The sequence below is a fragment of the Hyperolius riggenbachi genome, chromosome 6, assembly GCF_040937935.1.
Source record: "Hyperolius riggenbachi isolate aHypRig1 chromosome 6, aHypRig1.pri, whole genome shotgun sequence".
NCBI lineage: Eukaryota > Metazoa > Chordata > Amphibia > Anura > Hyperoliidae > Hyperolius > Hyperolius riggenbachi.
This window is the reverse complement of record NC_090651.1, coordinates 347,480,566-347,504,379: the sequence shown is the minus strand read 5'-3', so window position 1 is coordinate 347,504,379 and position 23,814 is coordinate 347,480,566. Positions and strand designations below refer to the sequence as shown.

General features: G+C 49.4%; 1 protein-coding gene across 1 annotated transcript in view; it reads right to left on the bottom strand.

Annotated features, from left to right (window-relative positions):
- EPHA8 (EPH receptor A8) overlaps positions 1 to 20,278 on the bottom strand; it is a 156,480-nt gene extending 136,202 nt beyond the window's left edge. The window contains exon 1 of the mRNA XM_068241559.1: positions 20,035 to 20,278. The gene's annotated coding sequence lies outside the window, so the exon portion shown is untranslated. The remainder of the gene's footprint in view (positions 1 to 20,034) is intronic.
- Positions 20,279 to 23,814: the final 3,536 nt, after the last annotated feature.

Genomic DNA, 23,814 nt, shown 5'->3' with positions numbered 1-23,814 from the left:
ACTCCTGGAGCAAGCATGCAGCCAGCGGAGTCACACCTGTAACAAGCATGCAGCCAGCAGTCACACCTGGAACAAGCATGCAGCCAGCAGAGTCACTTCTGGAACAAGCATACAGCCAACAGTCACACCTGGAACAAGCATGCAGCCAGCGGAGTCACACCTGTAACAAGCATGCAGCCAGCAGTCACACCTGGAACAAGCATGCAGCCAGCAGAGTCACTTCTGGAACAAGCATACAGCCAACAGTCACACCTGGAACAAGCATGCAGCCAGCGGAGTCACACCTGGAACAAGCATGTAGCCAGCGGAGTCACACCTGGAACAAGCATGCAGCCAGCGGAGTCGTACCTGGAACAAGCATGCAACCAGCAGTCACACCTGGAACAAAGCATGCAGCCAGCTGAGTCACACCTGGAACAAGCATGCAACCAGTAGTCACACCTGGAACAAACATGCAGCCAGCGGAGTCACAATTGGAAAAAGCATGCAACCAGCAGTCACACCTGGAACAAGCACACAGCCAGAGGAGTCACGCCTGGAACAAGCATGCAGCCAGCAGAGTCACACCTGCAACAAGCATGCAGCCAGCAGTCACACCTGGAGCAAGCATGCAGCCAGCGGAGTCACTCCTGGAACAAGCACGCAGCCAGCAGTCACACCTGGAACAAGCATGCAGCCAGCAGTCACACCTGGAACCAGCACGCAGCCAGCGGAGTCACACCTGTAACAAGCATGCAGCCAGCAGTCACACCTGGAACAAGCATGCAGCCAGCAGAGTCACTTCTGGAACAAGCATACAGCCAACAGTCACACCTGGAACAAACATGCAGCCAGCAGAGTAACTCCTGGAGCAAGCATGCAGCCAGCAGTCACTCCTGGAACAAGCATGCAGCCGGCAGTCACACCTGAAACAAACATGCAGCCAGCAGAGTCACACCTGGAACAAGCATGTAGCCAGCGGAGTCACACCTGGAACAAGCATGCAGCCAGCGGAGTAGTACCTGGAACAAGCATGCAACCAGCAGTCACACCTGGAACAAAGCATGCAGCCAGCGGAGTCACACCTGGAACAAGCATGCAACTAGTAGTGACACCTGGAACAAACATGCAGCCAGCGGAGTCACAATTGGAACAAACATGCAACCAGCAGTCACACCTGGAACAAGCACACAGCCAGAGGAGTCACGCCTGGAACAAGCATGCAGCCAGCAGAGTCACACCTGCAACAAGCATGCAGCCAGCAGTCACACCTGGAACAAGCATGCAGCCAGCAGTCACACCTGGAGAAAGCATGCAGCCAGCGGAGTCACTTCTGGAACAAGCATACAGCCAACAGTCACACCTGGAGCAAGCATGCAGCCAGCGGAGTCACACCTGGAACAAACATGCAGCCAGCAGAGTCACTCCTGGAACAAGCATGCAGCCAGCAGAGACACACCTGGAGCAAGCATGCAGCCAGCAGTCACTCCTGAAACAAACATGCAACCAGCAGAGTCACTTCTGGAACAAGCATGTAGCCAGCGGTGTCAGACCTGGAACAAGCATGCAGCCAGCGGAGTCACACCTGGAACAAGCATGCAACCAGCAGTCACACCTGGAACAAGCATACAGCCAGCGGAGTCACACCTGGAACAAAGCATGCAGCCAGCGGAGTCACACCTGGAACAAGCATGCAGCCAGCGGAGTCACACCTGGAACAAGCATGCAACCAGCAGTCACACCTGGAACAAGCATGCAGCCAGCAGAATCACACCTGGAACAAAGCATGCAGCCAACGGAGTCACACCTGGAAAAAGCACGCAACCAGCAGTCACTCCTGGAACAAGCACGCAGCCAGAGTAGTCACACCTGAAACAAACATGCAGCCAGCAGAGTCACTCCTGGAACAAGCATGCAACCAGCAGAGCCACACCTGGAACAAGCATGCAGCCAGCGGAGTCACACCTGAAACAAGCTTGCAGCCAGCGGAGTCACACCTGAAACAAGCATGCAACCAGCAGTCACACTTGGAACAAGCATGCAGCCAGCAGAGACACACTTGGAGCAAGCATGCAGCCAGCAGTAACTCCTGGAACAAGCATGCAGCCGGCAGTAACACCTGAAACAAACATGCAGCTAGCAGAGTCACACCTGGAACAAGCATGTAGCCAGCGGAGTCACACCTGGGACAAGCATGCAACCAGCAGTCACACCTGGAACAAAGCATGCAGCCAGCGGAGTCGAACCTGGAACAAGCATGCAACCAGCAGTCACACCTGGAACAAACCATGCAGCCAGCGGAGTCACACCTGGAACAAGCATGCAACCAGTAGTCACACCTGGAACAAGCATGCAGCCAGCAGTCACACCTGGAACCAGCACGCAGCCAACGGAGTCAGACCTGGAACAAGCATGCAGCCAGCAGTCACACCTGGAGCACGCATGCAGCCAGCGGAGTCACACCTGGAACAAGCATACAGCCAGCAGAGTCACTTCTGGAACAAGCATACAGCCAACAGTCACACCTGGAACAAGCATGCAGCCAGCGGAGTCAAACCTGGAACAAACATGCAGCCAGCAGAGTCACTCCTGGAACAAACATGCAGCCAGCTGAGTCAGACCTGGAACAAACATGCAGCCAGCGGAGTCACACCTGGAACAAGCATGCAGCCAGCAGTCACACCTAGAGCAAGCATGCAGCCAGCGGAGTCACACCTGGAACAAACATGCAGCCAGCAGAGTCACTCCTGAAACAAGCATGCAGCCAGCAGAGACACACCTGGAGCAAGCATGCAGCCAGCAGTCACTCCTGGAACAAGCATGCAGCCAGCAGTCACTCCTGAAACAAACATGCAACCAGCAGAGTCACTTCTGGAACAAGCATGTAGCCAGCGGAGTCACACCTGGAACAAACATGCAGCCAGAAGAGTCACTCCTGGAACAAGCATGCAGCCAGCGGAGTCACACCTGGAACAAGCATGCAACCAGCAGTCACACCTGGAACAAGCATGCAGCCAGCGGAGACACACCTGGAACAAAGCATGCAGCCAGCGGAGTCACACCTGGAACAAGCACGCAACCAGCAGTCACTCCTGGAACAAGCACGCAGCCAGAGTAGTCACACTTGGAACAAGCATGCAGCCAGCCGAGTCACACCTGAAACTAACATGCAGCCAGCAGAGTCACTCCTGGAACAAGCATGCAGCCAGCGGAGTCACAACTGGAACAAGCTTGCAGCCAGCGGAGTCACACCTGGAACAAGCATGCAACCAACAGTCACACCTGGAACAAGCATGCAGCCAGCGGAGTCACACCTGGAACAAGCATGCAACCAACAGTCACACTTGGAACAAGCATGCAGCCAGCGGAGTCACACCTGGAACAAACATGCAGCCAGCAGTCACACCTGGAACAAGCATGCAACCAACAGTCAGACCTGGAACAAGCATGCAGCCAGCGGAGTCACACCTGGAACAAACATGCAACCAGCAGTCACACCTGGAACAAACATGCAACCAACAGTCACACCTGGAACAAGCACGCAGCCAGAGGAGTCACACCTGAAACAAACATGCAGCCAGCAGAATCACTCCTGGAACAAGCTTGCAACCAGCAGCGCCACACGTGAAACAAACATGCAGCCAGCAGAGTTACTCCTGGAACAAGCATGCAGCCAGCAGTCACACCTTCAAAAAAAGTATATGTTTTATCATAGGAGCCATTGTCATAGCCTAATGAAAGGGAAGAAAGATGAAAGCTCCCATATGTCTCCCACTGCTAGTACCAGCTGATTGCTTGCAGGAGGGTCAGGGACTACCATACACAGGCACGCCGGATTATCAGCGGTCGTTATCTGCCACCGTAGCCGACTTTAATCAAGCGTGTACAGAGTTTTATATCTGTAGCGAAGTCCTTCCAAAACTGCCTCCAGTACAGAATTATTCCTCTGAAGTCTAAATTTAGGTTAAAAGACAACAGAAGTTAGAGGGATATGGGGGCTGCCATATTTATTTCCTTTTAGCAATACCAGTTGCCTGGCTATCCTCTGCCTCTAATACTTTCTGCCATAGCCCCAGAACAAGCATGCAGCATATGAGGTGTTTCTGACATTATTGTCAGATCTGACTACAATAGCTGCATGCTTGTCTCAAGTGTTGCAGCCAAATAGATCAGCAGGGCTGCCAGGCAATTGGTATTGTTTAAAAAGAGAAATATGTTAAAAAAGGAAATAAATATGGCAGCCTCCATATTCCTTTTACTTCAGTTGTCCTTCAAGTCATTTATCAACGATCCTCACTATATTCTGATATGACCCAGGTTAGCACTGCACACTTCTTCAGAATCGTGTCACCTGTTTGGTTTTCTGTGGTGTTTGGGCGCAGTGTGTTTAGTGGACTCTTGAGCTGCCAAAAGCTGCCGGTGACCTTTACGCTCTCTATCTGGGATCTCTACGGAAAAGTATCATAGCTCCCAACAGTCCCACTTTTGGAGGAACAGTCCCTCTTTCAGGTATGAAGTATTTTGGCCGTTTATCTTTAATCTTTCTATAGAAGTGTGCAGATTCCAAGCGGTGATTCCGCCCCAATGTGAGGAGCTGTGATCACCATCTGACCCCCCCCCCCCACGATGTTAGTAGTGGTGATGGCTGCAGCCTGATGTGGGGAGCGGTGATATTTACCCCCCAGCAATGCCCCCTTTCCTCTGAGCATTGAAGTCTTCCCCCCCCTCAGAGAGGCCCCCTTTCCTCTGATGTGGGGAGTGGTGCTATACCCTCCCCCTACCGATTCCCCTCTACCCTCTAATGTGGGGAGCGGTGATGTCTGCACCCCCTCAGCAATGCCCCCTTTCCTCTGAATGTGGGGAGCGGTGATATCTGCCCAGCCCTCCTCCGATGCCCTTCTTTCCTCTGATGTGGGGAGCGGTTATATCTGTCCCCCCTCCCGATTCCCCTCTTATGTTAGTGGTGATATCTCCCCCCCTCCATGCCCCCTTTCCTCTAAATGTGGTGGGCGGTAATGTCTGCCTCCACCCGGCGATGCCCCCTTTCCTCTAAATATTGGTAGCGTTGATGACTACTCCCCTGATGCCCTCTTTCCTCTGGTGTTGTTAGTTGTGATATCTGCCCCCCCCCCCTGTGATGCCCCTCTTCCTCTGATGCCGGCAGCTGTGATATCTGCCCCCCTACCCCGCAAAGCCCCTTTTCCTCTGACGCTGGCAGCGGTGATATCTGCCCCCCTACCCCGCGAAGCCCCTTTTCCTCTGACGCTGGCAGCGGTGATATCTGCCCCCCTACCCCGCGAAGCCCCTTTTCCTCTGACGCTGGCAGCGGTGATATCTGCCCCCCTACCCCGCGAAGCCCCTTTTCCTCTGACGCTGGCAGCGGTGATATCTGCCCCCCTACCCCACGAAACCCCTTTTCCTCTGACGCTGGCAGCAGTGATATCTGCCCCCCTACCCCGCGAAACCCCTTTTCCTCTGACGCTGGCAGCGGTGATATCTGCCCCCCTACCCCGCGAAGCCCCTTTTCCTCTGACGCTGGCAGCGGTGATATCTGCCCCCCTACCCCGCGAAACCCCTTTTCCTCTGACGCTGGCAGCGGTGATATCTGCCCCCCTACCCCGCGAAGCCCCTTTTCCTCTGACGCTGGCAGCGGTGATATCTGCCCCCCTACCCCGCGAAACCCCTTTTCCTCTGACGCTGGCAGTGGTGATATCTGCCCCCCTACCCCGCGAAGCCCCTTTTCCTCTGATGCTGGCAGTGGTGATATCTGCCCCCCTACCCCGCGAAGCCCCTTTTCCTCTGATGCCGGCAGCGGTGATATCTGCCCCCCTACCCCGCGAAGCCCCTTTTCCTCTGATGCCGGCAGCGGTGATATCTGCCCGCCTACCCCGCGAAGCCCCTTTTCCTCTGACGCTGGCAGCGGTGATATCTGCCCCCCTACCCCGCGAAGCCCCTTTTCCTCTGATGCTGGCAGCGGTGATATCTGCCCCCCTACCCCGCGAAGCCCCTTTTCCTCTGATGCTGGCAGCGGTGATATCTGCCCCCCTACCCCGCGAAGCCCCTTTTCCTCTGATGCTGGCAGTGGTGATATCTGCCCCCCTACCCCGCGAAGCCCCTTTTCCTCTGATGCTGGCAGCGGTGATATCTGCCCCCCCGCAATGCTCCTTTTCCTCCGATGCTGGCAGTGGTGATATCTGCCCCCCCCCCCCGCCCCCGCGGGCTGCACAGAGAGGCTGATTATTCCTCTCCTCGTTGTGTGATGAGACGAGCCCCTCTCTCCTCCGCCTGTCGCTCACGTTCTGCTCGGCGTAATTCCCAGCCTCATACCCGCGCTCCGCACTTTGGTCACGTAGCCATGTCATCCGCCGCACCATGCCGGATATTAAACGCAGGATTGTCCATTACCCACTGACTTAATCATTGTGGCGCAGTTTGGAGTATTCGCCACCGTTACCTCTGAGTATTCGCATAATGAATGTGACGGCCAACAGAGACGCCAGGCAATTTCATCTTATGAGCGTACAATGATTCCTGACTGAAGACTTAAAGAGGAACGGCAGTGAAAATAACATAATGAATACAATTGCTTATTGTTTACAATACTCATTTATAGATTATTTAGTCAGTGTTTGCCCATTGTAAAATCTTTCCTCTTCCTGATTTACATTCTGAAATGTATCACTGGTGGTGACCTGTTTAGTTCTGCCAGGTGATCTCTGAGGAATGTTCAGACAAAAGGGAAGAATCAAGAACCCCAAATGGTGCAGTAATGTTTATGTGTAAATGCAAGGGAAAATCAATGAAAATTACCCACAAAGGTGGGTTGCTTCCACTAGCAACCACTGTCCCCACTCAGGCTAAACAGTCGCTCTCCGTAGGAAAAATGGTACCCATCCACCAGGGTGGATAATCGGTTATTTTGTAAATACAGAGGAGTGAATCAAGAATAAAATATTTGAATGCTTTTGTTTTTGAGGGGGGGGGGGGGGGGGTGTAAGGGTTGACTTATCTCCCTACAGATGACACAACAGTATCATATCAGTAGAAATTATACGTTCTGAGTTTGTGGTCATGCACACCATCTGTAGTGGAAAGAACGATGTGCCCGACTATAGGATCACCACTCCAGGAGCACTTGAGAAACGTAGTCGGCACCATCCATATGTTGCTCTTTTACTTTATTGTAGTACTAGCTGATTGCCCGGCGTTGCCCGTGTATGTATTTGGCTGATGTTGGCTCCGCCTACTTTTTCTAACCCTAACATACAATTACTCACTGACCAAGTATGTGAGCTTTACGGTCTTTAGTATCAATAATCTGAATTGAAATGAAACAAATCTGATTGGCTGTTTGTGGCTCCACCCCTCTCCAGCATTTGAACCCCAGTCACCCAATGACCAACTGTAGCAGGTTTGAGGCATCTGCTATTAACAGTGTAAAAATGGCAGCAATTTAAATATTCCACTTGAAAATCAACAGGTGAATTTTGATTGGCCATTATAGGCTCCACCCACTTCCCTGAATATTAATCTCAGTCACTCCGTGACCATCTGGGCAAAGATTGGGAACCCTGACATAAACAGTGTAAGGGCCCGTTTCCACTTGTGCGGTGCGAATCGCCGCGGTAAAAATTCGCATGCGGATGCGAATTTCGCATGCGGTTGTTTGCGAATTTTCGTGCGAATTTGCATGAAAATTCGCATGGATGACGCTGTATGCGAATTTAACCATGGCAGTGCCGGTGTGCTTTTCCATTGATTTCCATGCGAATTCGCATGAAAATTTGCATACCAAAGCCGCAGGCGATTTCCCTATTAAATACATTGACGGCGATTCGCATGCATTCCACACGCAGGCGAATTCTGAGGGCTCTGCCGTGCAGAAAAATCCTGCACAGAAAAACGCTCAGGAAAACTGACAAGTGGAAACAGGCCCATCCACTTGTATTGGCTGTGCAAATCTGCATGCAGGAAACGCATGCAGATTCGCAATAGTGGAAACGGGCCCTGAGAAGGGCTGCAGTTTACACTTTCCCAGTGAAATTTGTTTTTGGCTCTGCTCACTTTTTGTAACCTGGACACAAAGACACTAATCAATGCCCAAGTTTGTGAGTTTTGGGGTCCTTGGCATCAATAATTTGTATTTTCCCATGAAATGAAACAAATCTGATTCACTGTTTGTGGCTCTGTCCCTTTTTCTGAATTTGAACCTCAGTGACCCAATGACCAACTGTACCAGGTTTGAGGCTTGTGCCATTAACAGTTCAAGAATGGCAGCAATTTTAATATTCTCCTTGAAAAGCAACATGTGAAGTTTGATTCACTTGTGTAGGCTCCACCCACTTTTCTGAATATTAATCCCATTTACCCAGTGACCAACTGTGCAAAGTTTAAAAACCCTGCCATTAACAGAATGGCTGCAGTTTACATTTTCCCAGTGAAAGTTGTAATTGTCTCCACCCACTGATGACCCGGCATTGCCCGAGAATGTATTTGACTGGTGTTGGCTCCGCCCAGTTTCTAACCCTAACGCACAAACACTCAAAGACCAAGTTTGTGAGCTTTGGGGTCCTTGGCATCAATAATTTGTATATTCCCATAGAAATTAAACAAATCAGATAGGCCGTTTGTGGCTCCGCCTCTCTCCAGCATTTGAACCCCAGTCACCCAATGACCAACTGTAGCAGGTTTGAGGCATCTGCTATTAGCAGTGTAAAAATGGCAGCAATTTAAGTATTCCACTTGAAAATCAACAGGTGAATTTTGATTGGCCATTATAGGCTCCACCCACTTCCCTGAATATTAATCTCAGTCACTCAGTGACCATCTGGGCAAAGATTGGGAACCCTGAAATAAACAGTGTAAGAAGGGCTGCAGTTTACACTTTCCCAGTGAAATTTGGTTTTGGTTCCGCCCACTTTTTGTAACCTGGACACAAAGTCACTACTCAGTGACCAAGTTTGTGAGCTTTGGGGTCCTTGGCATCAATTTGTATTTTCCCAAGAAATGAAACTGTTTGTGGCTCTGTCCCCTTTTCTGAATTTGAACCCCAGTGACCCAATGACCGACTGTACCAGGTTTGAGGCTTGTGCCATTAACAGTGAAAGAATGGCAGCAATTTTAATATTCTCCTTGAAAAGTGACATGTGATTTTTGATTGGCATTTTTAGGCTCCACCCACTTTTCTGAATATTTACTACTCAATGACCAAGTTTGTGAGCTTTTGGGTTCCTGGCATCAAAATTGTGCTAATGGAAGCAGTTTATCCAGCAAAGAAATCTGGCTGTTTTTGGCTCTGCCCTTTTACTGAATTTGAACCCCAAACACTTAACGACCGATTGTAGCAGGTTTGAGGCCTCTGCTATTAATAGTGTGAGAATGGCTGCAGTTTCAATATTCCCCTTGAAAATCAATAGGTGAATTCTGATTGGCTCTTGTAGGCTCCACCTACTTTTCCGAATATTAATCCTAGTCACCCAGTGACCAACTGTGTGAAGTTTGAGAACCCTGCCATTAACAGTGTAAGAAAAGCTGCAGTAGGAGAACAGAGGCGGCAGCAGAATAAAAGTGGATACAATTTTTAAAATTTGCTAGGAGGAAGTGGTGGACTTCCCTCCATAAAGCAAACACGAAAGACTGTCTGAAAAGTAGCAATCACATTTATTATATAGTACCCCAAAAGTGCAACGCGTTGCGCAGGCCAAGACCGCTTCATCAGGCAATAAACGTGGGGACAAAACAGAATTCCAGCAATAGCAGGTGTAGCGCCTCAGTGAGGAAAGCTGCAGTTTACATTTCCCCATGTAAAAAGTTAGTTGTTTTTGGCTCCGCCCACTATTTCTAATCTTGACATACAGTCACTTAATGACCAAGTTTATGAGCTTTGGGGTCTTTGGCATCAATAAGTTGCATTTTGCCATCGAAATTAAACAAATCTGATTGGCTGGTTTTGGCCCGCTCCCTTCAGAATTTAAACCCCAGTCTCCCAGTGACTGACTGTAGCAGATGTTAGGCCTCTACCATTAAGAGTGCATGAATGGCAGCAATGTAAATATTCCCCTTGAAAGTCAAAAGGTGAATTTTGATTGGCTGCTGTAGGCTCCACCCACTTTTCTGAATATTAGTCCCAGTCACCCAGTGGCCAACTGTGCCACGTTTGAGAACCCTGCCAATAACGGCTGAAATCAATCTAACAAATCTGATTGGCTGTTTGTGGCTCCACCCCTTTAGTGAATTTGGACCCCAGTTACCCAGTGACTGACTGTATCAGGTTTGAGGCCTCTGCCACTAACAGTGAAAGAATGGTAGCAATGTGAATATTCCCCTTGAAAATCAATAGGTACATTTTGATTGGCGGTTGTAGGCTCCACCCACATTTCTGAATATTCATCCCAGTCACCCAGTGGCCAATTGTGTAAAGTGTGGGAACCCTGCAATGTAAAAAATGAAGTTGTTGGCACCGCCCACTTTTTCTAACCTTGACATACAGTCACTCGATTATCAAGTTCATCAGCTTTGGGGTCCTTGGTATCAATACTTTGTATATTCCAATTGAAAAATAAACACATCTGGCTGTTTGTGGCTCCGCCCCCTTCCTGAATTTGGACCCTAGTCACCCAGTGACCACCTGTACCAGGTTTGAGGCATCTGCTTTTACCAGTATAAGAGAATGGTAGCAGATGAAATATTCCCTTTGAAAATCAAAAGGTGAATTTTGATTGGCTGTTGTAGGCTCCACCCACCTTCCAAAATCTTAGACTGTCACCCAATGACCAACTGTGCAAAGTTTGAGAACTCTGCCATTAATGGTGTAAGAATGGCTGCAGTTTATATTTTCCCAGTAAAAGTTGTTTTGGCTCCGCCCACTTTTTGTAACCTTGACGCACAGTCACTCAATGACCAAGTTTCTGAGCTGTCAGGTTCCTGGCATCAAAAATGTGTGAATGGAAGCAGTTTATCCACCAAGGAAATCTGATTGGCTGTATGTGGCCCCGCCCCTTTAGTGAATGTGGACCCCAGTCACCCAATGACCGACTGTAGCAAGTTTGAAGCCTCTACCATTAAAAGTGTAAGAATAGCAGCAGTTTAAATATTTCCCTTGAAAATCAACAGGTGAATTTTGATTGGCTGTTGTAGGCTCCACCCATTTTCTTGAATCTTAATCACATTCACCCAGTGACCAAGTGTGCCAAGTTTGAAAACCCTGCGATTACCAGTCTAAGAATGGCTGCAGTTTACATTTTCCCATTTAAAATGAACGGCTGAAATTTGATTGGCTGTTTTATGCTCCGCCCACTTTTCCTGGATTTGTAACCTCGGTCACCAAGTGACCAACTGTGCCATGTGTGGGGACTCTGGCTTGATTACTGTGAGAATGGCAGCCTTTTACATTTTTTCCATTGACTTGAATGGGTGGAATCTGATTTGCTGTTTGTAGCTCCGCCCAGGTGTGCAGGGTGGCCGCGAGACCCCCAGAACATATCATCCCAGGTAGTAAGGGATCTGTGTACCAAGTTTCGTTCAAATCGGTCAAGCCGTTTTTGCGTGATCGCGGCACATACACACACACACACACATACACACACACACACACATACATCCGATTTTATATATATAGATAGTCATGGAATATACAACGACGTTTCGGAGCATAGCTCCTTTTCAAGTTCATGACACACTAAACACATTACAGAGACAACCTCATTTTATAGTCAGCCTTCTCTCAATGTAGCCAACCACATGCTACAACTCTCTACCCAATGAACGCTCTTCTGAAGAGCGGACCTAATGGGGAACTATCTGGACAGTAAAAGGAGCCAATCCCCCAGTGCCATCTGCCACTGCCACCCGTGACGTCACATGGGCGGGGCATGAAGGCGCAGCCTCCCGAAGAAGAGTACTCAGCATAGCATAGATTGGCGCCCTGTGAGCAGGAGGGGAGCAGCGCAGAGAAGAGGGAGAGCGGTGGGCACAGTGGGGAAGGGGGGACATCTCCCCCCTCCTTCCCTCACCTTAGGGCTCTCCTTCCCCTGCCTACATATACTGGGGACATATACCCCTGGCTACATATATTGGTAGGGTGGCCACTTGCAGGACCCCAAAAAGGAGGACATCACACCCTGAAAAGGAGGACATCGTACCGAGGACAGTGGTGCACAATAGTCCACATGGTGGAGGGCCGACCACAAAATGCAATCAGATTCGCAGAAGATTTCAGATTTCCCCACAAATGCGATCTTATCGGCAGAAGATTTCCCCACAAATGCGATCTTATCGGCAGCAGATTTCCCAACAAATGCAATCTTATCGGCAGCAGATTTCCCCACAAATGCAGCAGATTGGAGACACGCATCACCTGGGTGGAGGGTGTAGACAGTGGGCTCTGCCTCTCTGGCTGTGTCTAGCCGCTGGCGGCGGCATTCACACACTGCTGGCTGTGGCTGCCTCCGTGCCTCTGGCTGGCTGTGTCGTCTGTAGGGTGGCCACTTGCAGAACCCCAAGAAGGAGGACATCGTACCGAGGACAGTGGCGCACAATCAGCATATACCCAACCTGCTTTTCCCCTTCAGTCCTCAGAGGACTGACTGGGCAGCATTAGCCTAGCAAAGTGTGGATGGCATGAGCTTGGCAGAGTGTGGATGGCATTAGCATGGCAGAGTGTGAATGGCATTAGCAGAGCGGGGAAGCATTAGCCTGGCAGAGTAGGGATGGCATTAGCCTAGCAGAGTATGGATGGAATTAGCCTGGCAGAGCGTGGATGGCAATAGTCTAGCACAGTGTGGTTGACAGTAGCCTGGCAAAGTATGGATGGCATGAGCTTGGCAGAGTGTGAGCAGCATAATCCTGATTGAGTGTATGCAGCATTAGCTTGGCACAATGTGGGCAGCATTAGCCTGGCAGAGTGTGGAGGGCATCAGCCTGGCAGAGTGCGGAGGGCATCAGCCTGGCAGAGTGTGGGCAGCATTAACCTGGCAGAATCCGGGCATTAGCTTTTTAGGGTGTGGATGGCATTAACTTGGCAGAGTGTGGGCAGATTTAGCCTGGCAGAGTGTGGGCAGCATTAGTCTGGCAGAGTGTGGGCAGCATTAGTCTGGCAGAGTGTGGGCAGCATTAGCCTGGCAGAGTGTGGGCAGCGTCAGCCTGGCAGAGTGTGGGCAGCATTAACCTGGCAGAGTGTGAGCAGCATTAGCTTGGCAGAGTGTGGGCAGCATTAGCCTGGCACTGTGTGGATGGCATTATAGTGACAGAGTGTGGATGGCATTAGACTGGCAGAGTGTAGATGGCATGAGCCTTGCACTGTCTGGATAGCATTAACCTGGCAGAGTGTGGGCAGCATTAGCTTGGCACAGTGTGATTGGCATTAGCCTAGCAGAGTTTTGGCATCATTAGCTTGGCAGAGTGAGGATGGCATTAGCCTGGCACAATGTGGATGGCATTAGCTTCGCAGAGTGTGGATGGCATTAGCCTGGCAGAATGTGGATGGCATTAGCTTGGCAGAGTGAGGATGGCATTAGCCTGGCACAATGTGGATGGCATTAGCTTGGCAGAGTGAGGATGGCATTAGCCTGGCACAGTGTGGATGGCATTAGCTTGGCAGAGTGTGGATGGCATTAGCCTGGCAGAGCTGGAATCACTGAAGAACACAATGGCGGTGTCCTCAGCATTCGTTGCCGTATTGCCTTGTCTCTCGCGGTGATTAATACTCGTGTGAATGCATTAATTTTGGTTGGGATCTGTGACCAAGCCTCTGTCTCCCCGGCCATTATCCCGCATTCACACCGGCTGCTATCTACTTTACAGAATTATCTTATCACAATGTTGTCTCAATGAGGAGGAACGTTGTGGAATTGGAATAAGTACGTCCCTGACACGACGGGAGCTGAAGGAGTAGTCTGCGCTTTGTCCTATCCCGACACCTTTATCTGCAAGGATATTAAACGCATTCAGATGCTAAGCAGCCCTTCCCGTCCCCGGCGTTCTTCATTAAAGTGTGCGATTGTGAGGCGCACGGCCATACTTCTAACTTCCCATTACAATTCCTGACTGTTGAATATTAAAAGCGTTAATGTTCTGTTATCTCTCTCGAAAGCTGAGCTGCTCCTCTGTCACTGAACCAGCCATGAGATCCTACAGGAGGCACAGGCTGTGGCCTGCTACTCACATCTCATCAAGTGACAGATAGCAAATTGGGCCAATTGTAGCGGCCGGCAGGTGACACTAATGTCATCTAATGGTTGTATGTGGGGGACTCTACTTCATTCTCTGCTGTTTGTTGTAATGGTTTCTCCACATGAGAGGGAAGATCCTCATATCTGAGAACTCAGAGGAACCAGCACTGGCATAACTCTATCTACAGTATCTCCTAAGAGGAACCAGCACTGGCATAACTATCTACAGTATCTCCTCAGAGGAACCAGCACTGTCATAACTATCTACAGTATCTCCTCAGAGGAACCAGCACTGGCATAACTATCTACAGTATCTCCTCAGAGGAACCAGCACTGGCATAACTCTATCTACAGTATCTCCTCAGAGGAACCAGCACTGGCATAACTCTATCTACAGTATCTCCTCAGAGGAACCAGCACTGGCATAACTCTATCTACAGTATTTCCTAAGAGGAACCAGCACTGGCATAACTCTATCTACAGTGTCTCCTCAGAGGAACCAGCACTGGCATAACTCTATCTACAGTGTCTCCTCAGAGGAACCAGCACTGGCATAACTCTATCTACAGTGTCTCCTCAGAGGAACCAGCGCTGGCATAACTCTATCTACAGTATCTTCTCGGAGGAACCAGCACTGGCATAACTCTATCTACAGTATCTCCTCAGAGGAACCAGCACTGGCATAACTATCTACAGTATCTCCTCAGAGGAACCAGCACTGGCATAACTCTATCTACAGTATCTCCTCGGAGGAACCAGCACTGGCATAACTCTATCTACAGTATCTCCTCAGAGGAACCAGCACTGGCATAACTCTATCTACAGTATCTCCTCAGAGGAACCAGCGCTGGCATAACTATCTACAGTATCTCTCAGAGATGAGGACACCTCTACACTGTTGTCAATATTTGATTATATTTTTTCATGGGACAACACTGAGTATATGACACTTTGATGAAATGTAAAGCATTCAGTGTACAGCTTGTATAACAGTGTAAAAACACAGTCATTAAAGGATACCCGAGGTGGCTTGTGACATGATGAGATAGTCATGTGTATGTACAGTGCCTAGCGCACAAATAACTATACTGTGTTCATTTTTCCCCTCTGCCTGAAAGAGTTAAACATCAGGTATGTAAGTGGCAGTTCCTGTCTGAGCAGTAGCGTAGCTAAAGAGCTATGGGCCCCGGTGCTAGATTTACATTGGGGCCCCCCAAGCACTCTATACATAATTGATGCAGCACACCAAAACCTGCCAAGGACAACCACAGTGTCAGAGGTGCAAGAAGGGGATGGGGAAGAGTTTATTAATGATTACTGCTATTTAAAACATCTATAGAAGTGATTATAACCAGCACAGGACCAATAGAGAGCTAATACTGCGGTTGAGGTAAGGCTCCTCAGGGCCCTCTGGTCCAAGGGCCCTGATGCGGTCGCAACCTCTGCGCCCCTTATTGCTACACCACTGTATCTCAGCACTGGGTCAGACTACAGTGACTCACTGATAAGAAATTATAGCCATAAAACACTTTCCTAGCAGAAAATGGTTTCTGTGAGCAGGAAAGAGATAAAAGGAGTCAATAGCTCATAGGTTTTAGCTCTGGCATAGTTCAATGAATGTGTCATTGAGCAAAAACATTAAACAGTAAAAACTTAAACATTAGATTTAAATATAAAATAAAACGGTGGAATATCTTAAAAAGTCATTTTTAGAAGAAGGAGGATAGATACAATTACAATTCAAATTTCATTAGCTTATTTTCAACTTGGGAATCCTTTAATGTCTAAACTGCTGGCAACAAAAGTGAGTACACCCCTAAGTGAAGACTGTCAACATTCTGCAGAAAGTGCCTATATTTTGTGTGCCCACCATTATTTTGCAGCCCCGCCTTAACACTCTTGGACATGGAGTTCACTAGAGCCTCACAGGACGCCGCTGGTTTTGTCATGATCTCACCCGACCATTACTACTGTGACGGCTCTCACCCGACCATTGCTACTGTGACGGCTCTCACACTTCGGGTGCTCCTGCGGGCGTGTGCACATGCTCTCTCACTGGCCCAGGGCCGGTTCTACCACGAAGCCACCTAAATCACGTGATTCAGGCTGAAAAATGTAGTGGGGGGGGGAGGCATTTGGACTAACAGTTTGGGCCCCCTGGCGCCTGCCTCCTCTTCACTCCCCTGTCCTCCTCCTAGCACACACACACTACACTCCTCATCCACACATCCCCGTTCTCATTCAGTAGCAGTGACATCTGATAGGTCATAGAAGCTGTGGGCGGCAGTAATTGGCCAGTCTGGTGCCAGCACCAGCAATAACACCATATATAACACACCTGCTCCCCATTCACACCTGACACCTTGTAACGCTAACCAGTAACATGCCCTCAGGGAGGGAAAATGTCTCAGTTGGGCAGAATTTCGACATTCGCCACCTAGGGGTGTACTCACTTTTGTTGCCAGCAGTTTAGACATTAATGGCTGTGTGTTATTTTGATGGGACAGAAAATCTATAGTTATAAAAGCTGTACACTGACTACTTTATATTGCATTAAAGTGTCATATCTTCAGTGTTGTACCATGAAAAGACAGTAAGTAAAAGCTATCCAGGTGGACTGATAGTAGCTCAAACCCTAACTCCATATAGATTTTGTCCATTAACACTCCCCCGAGCGAAATGTTTTGAAGATGGCAGGAAGAGGCATGGGCATGACGGAGCAGAGAACAAGGTCTATGCAGTCATTCACTAAAGCACCATTGGCATAAGACAGGTGATGAACAAGTTGGAACTTTCCAGGCTGCTGGCCAAGCAGAGGTACCACCAACCGAGGAATCAGAGGCTTCATCTGTCACTGCTCGATTGTTATGTCAACTGAGGTATGGGCTGATCTTTTTTATTCTCACCGGTGTCATCCCTCTTGCTTGCAAACTCTGCATTTCAATTCTTGTTTTGCTTGAAGCGTTGGACGCAAGACACCTCCAGCACTCGTGCTTGAACCAACAAGAGGATCCAAAGCAACACGACCCTTCATTAAATTGCATTTAACTCCCTTCGGCTCTCCGGATAGCTGCCCTGGGGAGACCATGCTGCTGACCCCACTCTGGATTGTGACAGCCCTCTCACTGGTGTCATTAGCGTCATCCTGAGGATGACATCCTTGTGATCTAACTCAATGGACGGACGAATCGCTTTCCTCTGCTGGAACTGCTCGTTGTAAACGAGCCAGGCGAGACTCTCATACACATGATGATCCTTACTGGTCACATGAACATAGCAGAAAAGTGCCATGCAATCTTCAGAGTGTTCGCTGTCTATCATGCTGGCAAGAATTACAAAGGCCTGAAGCTGATCTTAAAACATATGTGTAATAAGACTGTAGCATTGATTCTACTCCTTTTTTTTTCATCTGGCAGAAGCAATGAGAGAATCCCGTACTCCTATATTTTCTCCAGCATGTTTGAGGTAGAAACCCAAAAGGGCCCTCAAAGCACACAAAGACGTGACAACGCGCTGAATTAAGACATTGATTGTCTCAGCATCTTTTGATCTTGACACCTTTGCAGGAGCTCTGACCTGTCGAACCCAACAAAACAAAAGAAAGGGAGACAGCCGGTAAGCCCTATCCCAGAGCAGAGGGTTAGACATCTGGACCACCAGAATATGTTTATTGTGTGACTGGCTGGTCAGATCACCTTTTCATGGTGGAAATTACAAGGAAGGTCTCTTCACGCCTGAGGCCAGGAATGGGGCACTGTGGAGTCATCTCTCAGTGGGATTAATCTCAGAGTGGGCAACAACTTCTTGTGGTATCCAAAATGGTGAGAAGCCAGCCACTGATCTGCACCTGATGAGCCTTCTTCCTGTTAGATAAAACCCTTGGTGTAGAAGAGGATGACCGGTCTGAAGGGCCACTGCCAAAGCTTGAGAAAAGCAATGCCCACCTGGAGTGTCCAGGGACCTGGAATGTAGTATAATATGCTCCAGAGACCAGCCGGAGGGAGGGCTAGTGGTTCCTGAGAACTGTATGTTGAGGTTCCTGCATGAGTGCTCCACTGTTGATGGGGATTTCTCCCAGCACCCCAGCAGTTGAGGTGCACCTGGCCTCGGAGGGTGGCTGTGGAAGGGGGAGCATTGTCTGAGCTAGTCCGCACTGGTCGTGACCTCTCAGCATGCATCCATGTGTAGCGAGTCAGACTAGATTACTAGTGAATGTACATACACACAGTTGCATGGAGACAAGCAACAGTTGAAAGTCTCCAGCAATGACAGTTGTATACAAGCGACATCCTGTCTGCAACATAGCGGAAACTGTTGCTCAGCAACTTCTGTCACAGGTTCAATGAACTGTCGGACTAACAAGAGTTGCTAAAGACTAGCATACACACGACCGCACCGACTTGAGACTAGCGAGGGTTCCTGCATCAGCTGTTGCCGGCGAATGGCCAAGTCAATCGCCTGGCGACAGCTCTGATTAGCAACAGTTCCTTGCACGTGCAACATACACACGGAGGACCTGTCGCCACAACATGCATGCGCCATGTGTTTCCAGCAACAGCTGTAGCCCGTGTGTATGGGCCATAATGGGGCCTCTTGTTACCGTATCCAGTAGCGCTCTGCTTCCCAAAACTATGCACACATCAGTCTCAATGCAATATGTTTAGTCCCCACAGACCAACGTGATCTAAAATGGGGTAGAGTAAGCAATAAGAAGTATAGCACTAATCAAACACTCAGCAAGGTCATAACAGTAAAAGTGAAAGAAATATGCTTCACACATTCAAAGTGCATAAAATGTGTATATACAAAGTAGCACCCTCCTGCGCTCCTCCAGTGTCACTTTAAAGAAGTGTACACTACACTGGCGCAAGACGGACAACCATAGCAAAACGAGTAACTTAAAGGAGTTATCAGGCAAATATTAAAAAAAAAAGCTTTACTCACCTGGGGCTTTCTCCAGCCCCTAGAGCCGACTGTCCCGGTCTCCGTGCCTGGTCTCCATGTTGTACGCGGCTTACTGCGCAGGCGTAGAACTACTGCGTCTGTGCAGTAAGCCGCGTAAAACGTGGCCTTTATTAACAGCGGCGGTTCACGCATGCGCAGTGCAGACGACCTCGGGGTCAGCTTCCGCACCGAGCGAGGAGACCGGGACAAGGGCAGGGAGCGGAGGTGACAGCGTAGGACAGTCGGCTGCTAGGGAAATGCAAACAACGCAACCTTATTTAACTCCCGACTGGCCAGTGGGCTATAATGCAGTTCTGCACTTGGGATACCCCTTTAAATAGAACCAGAAACAAAATAAAGAAAAGATTTTATACATACCTGGGGCTTCCTCCAGATCCATACGCACGGATTGCTCTCACGCCGCCGTCCACCACTGCCCGCAGCTACAAGAACCGGCTCCCCACTCTTCCGTCAGTCGGAACCAGTCTAGTGTAGGAGAAGTGCGCTCTTTGCATATCTCTCCAGCAGCCGCTGGAGAGATACGTAGAGGGCGCACTTCTCCTGTGTAGCTGGCTCTGATGATGTCAGTGACGGGAGCCGGTTCTCGTAGTTGCGGGCAGCGGTGGATGGCGGAGTGGGAGCGATCCGTGCGTATGTATAAAATCTTTTCTTTAGTTTGTATCTGGTTCCCTTTAAAGAACATTATGTGCACAGTTGGGTGCCTTGTAAGGAAAATTGCAGCAGCAAGTTGTCCCCTAAATGCAATTTAGCAACAGCATAGATGCCATTGAGGTCGAGAGGGGACAGGTTAACCAGGCTAAAGTTCTGAATGGCAGGCTACGGCAAAACAGTTCTGACATACATTGTCCACAGTTTGTTGTAAGAGGAGTGGTATGACTCCCAAACCTCTCAGCCCCACTATCACTGAAAAGTTAGTTCCTACCATGAGGTGCAGGGACCAATCCCTGATAACAGTCACTCAGCAGGTGCAGAACTCTCAGGACAGAAGTTCTGAGAAGAGATACTGAGATCCAATCTTTGTAATCCAGCTGAAATGGTCCTTCTGAAGTCCACAGGGCTTGTACAATCCAGACTACACCAACCTCACAGGTTCTCCCAGTTCTGATCTGGCAGCTGTATTCTCCCACCAGGATCAGTGTGCCGAAATCTGTGTCACAAGATCCCTTCTTCACACTCAGCAATCAACATGTCAGCCAGTCTGATGGATTTAGGCCTGAAAATCAACTCCAGTCACTCCAGAACTCTCTGAGAGGCTCCAGACACACCAGCCACGCCTCAAGCTCCCAGAAGTCTCTGCTCACTCCTCCCTCTCTGCCATAGTTCCAGGAACTATGCCCTCTAAAGGCAGCAGCAATAACATAACAATACCAGAGCATTATATGGTGTTACATATGTCAGTGGTGAAAGAGTGGCTGGCCTGAGGCTTGGATTTATCGGGCCCAGCTGGTCATGTATCCAACGGTTACCAGCATGGGAGGCAGCAAGGGAACACACCTGCTTTAGGATGTTGGGTACTGTGCCATCATGAAGAGAATGAAGATCAGGAGCTGCTTCTCAGGAATGGTAAGTAGTGATGGGTCGTTCGCGAACGAGCTCTAAGAGCCGGCTCTTTGCTGCGAACGAGAAGAGCCGGTGTACACCGGTTCTCAGTTTTAAAAGAGCCGATGCCTCAGCCGCCCCACACAGCTCTGCTTTGCTCTGTGATAAAGGGCGCTGAGGCATGCTGGGAGATGTAGTCCTACTCTTTCAGCTTGTAGGAGTGTATGGGGCGGATGTATGGGGGGGAGCAAAGCAGTAGCAGGAGGGATTGCCCCAGTCAGATAAGCAGTCATGGAGACGGGGGCGGGGCTTTTACTCCGATTCTGAGTGGTGTCTAGTGACATTTAATGAAGAGCCGATTCAGAGCCGTAAGAGCCGGCTCTTTAATGGGAGCCGATTCAGAAGAGCCGATTCTCTAAGAAGAGCCGGAATTCCCATCACTAATGGTAAAGCACCTCCACTTCCTAAACTATCCTTGCCCTGCAAATGTACCTGAATCGCCAAACTCTATAATCCATGGTGCGGGCCTTGCTTTATAATTCATGGTCTGGGCCTTGCTCTATAATCCATGGTCCAGGCCTTGCTCTATAATCTATGGTCTGGTCCTTGCTATATAATCCATGGTCCTGGCCTTGCTCTGTAATCCATGGTCCTGGCCTTGCTCTATAATCCATGGTCCTGGCCTTGCTCTATAATCCATAGTACAGCCCTTGATCTGGAATCCATTGCCCTGGCCTTGCTCTGTAATCCATTGTCCTGGCCTTGCTCTGTAATCCATAGTACAGCCCTTGATCTGGAATCCATTGCCCTGACCTTGCTCTGTAATCCATTGTCCTGGCCTTTCTCTGTAATACATGCTCCAGGCCTTGTTCTGTAATCCATGGCCCAGGCCTTGCTGTGTAATCCATGGTCCAGACCTTGTTCTGTAATCCATGGTCCAGGCCTTGCTCTGTAATCCATGGTCTGGGCCTTGCTCTGTAATCCATGGTCCAGGCCTTGCTCTGTAATCCATGGTCCGGGCCTTGCTCTGTAATCCATAGTACAGCCCTTGCTCTGGAATCCATAGTACAGCCCTTGCTCTGGAATCCATAGTCCTGGCCTCGCTTTGTAATCCATGGTCTGGGCCTTGCTCTATAATCCATGGTCCAGCCCTTGCTGTATAATCCATAGTACAGCCCTTGTTCTGTAATCCATGGTCCAGGCCTTGCTCTATAATCCATAGTACATCCCTTGATCAGGAATCCCTTGTCGTGGCCTTGCTCGGTAATCCATTGTTCTGGCTTTTCTCGGTAATCCATTGTTCTGGCTTTTCTTGGTAATCCATTGTCCTGGCCTTGCTCTGTAATCCATGGTCCTGGCCTTTCTCTGTAAACCATGGTCCTGGCCTTGCTCTGTAATCCATTGTCCTGGCCTTGCTCTGTAATCCATGGTTCTGGCCTTGCTCTGTAATCCATGGTCCTGGCCTTGCTCTGTGATCCATGGTCCAGGCCTTGCTCTATAATCCATAGTACAGCCCTTGATCTGGAATCCATTGCCCTGGCCTTGCTCTGTAATCCATTGCCCTGGCCTTGCTCTGTAATCCATTGTCCTGGCCTTGCTCTGTAATCCATTGCCCTGGCCTTGCTCTGTAATCCATTGTCCTGGCCTTGCTGTGTAATCCATGGTCCGGGCCTTGCTCTGTAATCCATGGTCCCGGCCTTGCTCAGTAATCCATGGTCTAGGCCTTGCTATAATCTTTAGTACAGATGTTCAGGGGTTTGGTCCTGGAGGGGAGATAGATGTTTTGGTTATTTGGAATCACACCCAGCATAGAGTTGTTCTGTTTCCCGCAGCGGAGAGCTCCAGGTCAGCGGACAATTCTGGCCATCATAATCTTCACACCCATAAAATATGAAGCCACAAAACACCTGATCTAAAGGACGGATCTTTTTATTAGAGGGAATGAAATAACAGTTGGGACCCCCTTACAGCTCTGGGCCCCCCTGCGGTCACAGGAGCTGCTCCCATATAGTCACGCCCCTGCCAAGGATAAAGTGCGCCCATTGGTTAGACTAACTTGCAGTTGCTGTTGTTTAGGGAACTTCATGAGATGCGAATAATTCTGAGTTGACGGGGAATTATGCAAATTGTGTATGCAAAATTAGGCAGCTTTAAAATAATTCAAATGCATTTGATTAGTCCATGTTAAGGCTGCATACAACATTAGCATAATCCTGCATCAACTAGTATTTGACCATCCCTATCGTTGCTCTCAGATTTCTTAAGGCCTGGACTCTGGAATGCGGGGGGAAGATGCTGGGAGGCCTCCCCATTCCCCCATTGTGGTACACACTGGGCTTTTGGTCCAGACAGGAGTTCTGGATAGGAGGAGGGGTGGAGCCAGAGAGTACTGTGTTTACAGCAGGTGAGCTGTTAAGCTGGTGTGCTGAGGAGCTATGCTATCCTAAAATCTCACGTGGGTACAGGCGCACAATTACGTGTACATTTGGCGACGCGCGGTGATAACAACCGGCAAGGCAGACCGGCTCTTTAAGATCCCACGACGACTCTGCACAAAGTATCGCGATCACTTGACTACCTGTTTGCGCCTCAAAACAAACAGTTTACATTGATATATTAGCTAGATGGATGTCTTTTGAAATATGTGCTGTTTCCTGTTTGCACCCATCGTGTGCCATTGCGTTTACCGCCAGTAGGAAGATGGATCGGAGAACGCTCATGGTCAGGGAACATTGCTGGGATCCATCTTCCTATGTCGTCAGGTGAGTATTCATCTTAAATTACTGGCCTAATTTGGACCGTCCAGGCCCATCTACAAGCTGAAGGAAGCCGGGGGGGGGGGGGGGGGGGGGAGGGCACCTGGGTCTCTGCTTATGATTTAATGTACATTATCCAAATGTGTCAGCTGACTGTCAGCAATGGGAAACATACGCAGCCCATTGATTAACATAAGCTTTCTCATCTGCTGTGATTCTGCATGTATGAAAACCACAAAACCGCGTGGGATTCCCCCAGGTGTCCCCTGCCTTGAGTGTTACGCTAATGAATGGGCCACATCCTCTGTCCCAGCTCTGACACCCCTGAGTGTCACAATGTAAAATAATGTGACACGACGAGTGTGATAGCGAGGCATTGTGGAACGTTGACTATCGTCTGCGGTTTC